The sequence below is a fragment of the Enoplosus armatus genome, chromosome 5, assembly GCF_043641665.1.
Source record: "Enoplosus armatus isolate fEnoArm2 chromosome 5, fEnoArm2.hap1, whole genome shotgun sequence".
Lineage (NCBI taxonomy): Eukaryota > Metazoa > Chordata > Actinopteri > Centrarchiformes > Enoplosidae > Enoplosus > Enoplosus armatus.
In genome coordinates, this window is record NC_092184.1 from 2,027,288 (window position 1) to 2,030,407 (window position 3,120).

Consider the following 3,120-nt stretch of genomic DNA (forward strand, 5'->3'; position numbering starts at 1 on the left):
CACATTATCACAGGAGGAGAATCAGGAAACCACGCGACCGGAGAGAGAGATACCCGAAGCGGGGATGGAAATGTGACTAAATGCTTTCCAATAAATGTGCTGTAAAAGATGTGTACTGGAGACAACCTTGTCTCCTAAAAACTCATGTTCACATACAACTAATTTGGATTAGCACACCATACATTTTGCAGGAAAGGGAATGCTGCATGCATTACATTTTTTTTTAGGAACTGTATCTGCAAAACCTTCAGTGTAATCTCACATGTTCTTTTTTCTACATTCACTCCTGATTAAGGGGATATTTTTTTTTTTTTCGGGAATTTTAGGGAGTAGCCAGGTTTGCTCTCTTTACAAGAGAAAGCTGATATGAATCACGACTGCGCTTTAAGCACAGATCTGGAGTCAGGGCGTGGTTAGCCTAGCTTAGCATAAAGGCTGGAAGCAGGGGGGGGGGGGGGGGACAGCTGGCTCTGGCTCTGTCTAAAGTGAATTAGTCGGAAAGTGCCAACATCTCAGGCGACGTGTGGCCATTTTTGGTTTTCAGAGGGAGCCACCGTGCTGGATACCTATTTCTTGATTAACAACAGCCGGATGAAGCGACCGCGCAGCTTCCAAATAGCTAGGCAGCTAGTTGCCGTATCTGGCGACTAGCTAGCCATAGACGGGGACGCTGCAAAGACGCGGTTGCTCAAGAAATAGTTCCCGCCACTAAATGTGTTTCTAACATTTCTGCCCGTGGACAGATTATATACGAACAAGAAATGCTTCATCTGTCAATGAGCTTTAGAGGCGCTTTATTTTCAAGTCTTTGCGGTAAGCTAGGCCAACCACACGATGACTCCCGCTCCCGTATTAAACACCTATACACTGATGTCAGTTGTGGAAAGAATGCAATTCGGCGTATTTCCCAAAATGCTGAACTATTCACTTAACGTTTGCATTAATTGCAAAACTGAACGTTAAAGAGAAAACCCTAGTCAGGCGCAGAAGGATCAAGGCAGTTCTTTGCACAGAGATCATAAGAAAACTTCCTTATGGAAAGTCCTCGTGATATGCAGCGGCGGGATGTTTTCTTAAAACGGCGGTTCTTCATTTTCCCCTTCGAGCTGTGTTTTTTTATTTTGTTGCGTCTTTGGTGTCAACGGCTCAGTGACATTGCATTTCTCCTTCCAATAATGGCCTCTCCTTTAACTGCTTCGCCTTGTTTGTACGCGGCATCCCTCTTGACTCCTCCAAAGATCGCCGTCAAACGCGCACACTCACACACCCACAGCTCCAACCCTGATGGAGCCATCAGCCAGAAGCCAGACAGGGAGCAGTTGTTCTCCTGGTCTCATCCCCGCTGCAGAGCCTTGACACTGGGAGAGAGAACCAATTTGGCCTCCCTCCCACAGTCACAGCTCTGGGAGCCAGCAGGGGAGGCAACTAGGGGTTGGTGTGTGTGTGTGTGTGTGTGTGTGAGTGACTGACGGAGAGAGAGAAAGACAGGTCATTTGATATAGGTGTCTTTCAGTCAGTGGAAAAGAAAAGACAAGTCACATTTCTGAGAGAGTGAGTGTGTGTGTGTGTGTTCCAATATGGAAAATGTCAGACGCAGGCATAAGGGGATCTATTTGAAGCCAAATAGCTTGTTCCATGAATGTTAAGGGAGTTTGCTTTCAACAAGTGGAATATATTTCCACTGTATTCTTTGCATATAGACAGCCTCTCTTTTGTCCTTCCCAGGAATAGAGGTTGTGCGCATGCAGGTTGTTTGGCCAGCTTTGAATATAAAGACTGGGAGGCTTTTGACACGGGGGCTAGGACAAAGGGAAATGGGGTCGTGTGGTGAAATGGTTAATGCGAATCTTAATGGAGGCGGCAGTGTCATTATCTCCAAATCCGCTGAGCCCTCTCGACCGGGGGGTCGCGGCGTAGACGGCCACTTTACATCCTGAGCGTGTCGGGCCGATAGACCGGGGGCATGACTGCCAATCCCATCCGGGGGATTTGTGTCCTCCTCCACCAAATTCAGTAAGCACATGCAGGCTCATAAAGGTGTTGAGAATTGAGGAATTTGTCTGGGAGACATGGCCAAAGTCAATGAGCTGGTTTCGCCTCTCAGCCGCGGCGAGAGGAAAAAGGGGGTCGAGGCCTTGCGAGGCAGCCTGAATCCTCCTCCTCCTCCTCCTCCTCCTCTTCCTCTTCCTTCCTCCGTCCACTGGAACAGGCCCGAGCAGAGGAGGGCTGCCTGCCTGCCTGCCTGCCCGCCTGCCTTTAAATGAGATGAACACTGTCAGATTTACACACTGCCATGGTTTCAACCAACCCCTCGATAATCCCTTTCCCAGAAATAAATTGTCCCATTAAAATGAAATGTTGCCCATATAGGTTTAATAAATTGAAAAACGCTTGTTTGAATCCTCGGTAATTTGGACGGAATCCCAAGCATGTAGCAAAGGCTCCGGCAAAATAAGATTATTTGCTGTGTATTATAATGTATGCGGCGGGTTTTCTTTTTTTATGCGACCAAACAGTGTCAGTGAACCCCCCCCCCCCCCCCCCCCCGCGATGAAATGTGTGCTTATTTATATGCAGTTATTCAGGTATGCAGTAAATTCCAATTACTTCTTAAGATTTCTATTTAGCATGAAGGAGGGGGGGGTGGGGGGGGGGGTATGACAGGGAAGCTCTGTGTTTTGAGCGGCATTGTAAATCTCGTTAACTCTTTGAAGCATATTGCGAGAAATCGGCATTCATGTCAGGGAGTGAGCAGTGCGTAAGATTTTTAACAACTCGCTAATAGTTCTGTGTGGGGATGTGTTCGAGGTGCCTGGAGTAGACCGAGCTAATGTGGCGATTTCAAGGCTGATTCCGGCAGATTTGTTGGGTGGGGGGGGGGGGGGGGGCAGCATTTAGACCATCGCCGGACACCAAGGCTCACCCACTAAAACCTAGAATCCTACAAGGCGCTGTGAGCCACCCACATGCATTTATTAAAAATAATAATAATAATAATAATAATAATAAAAAGTGTTGGACACATTATACCTTTAAATGGAAAATATTCTCACACACCTGAATACATGAACGCAACGCCATCATGCCAGGTTTGACAGGTGAGGTGGGATGAATTTATAG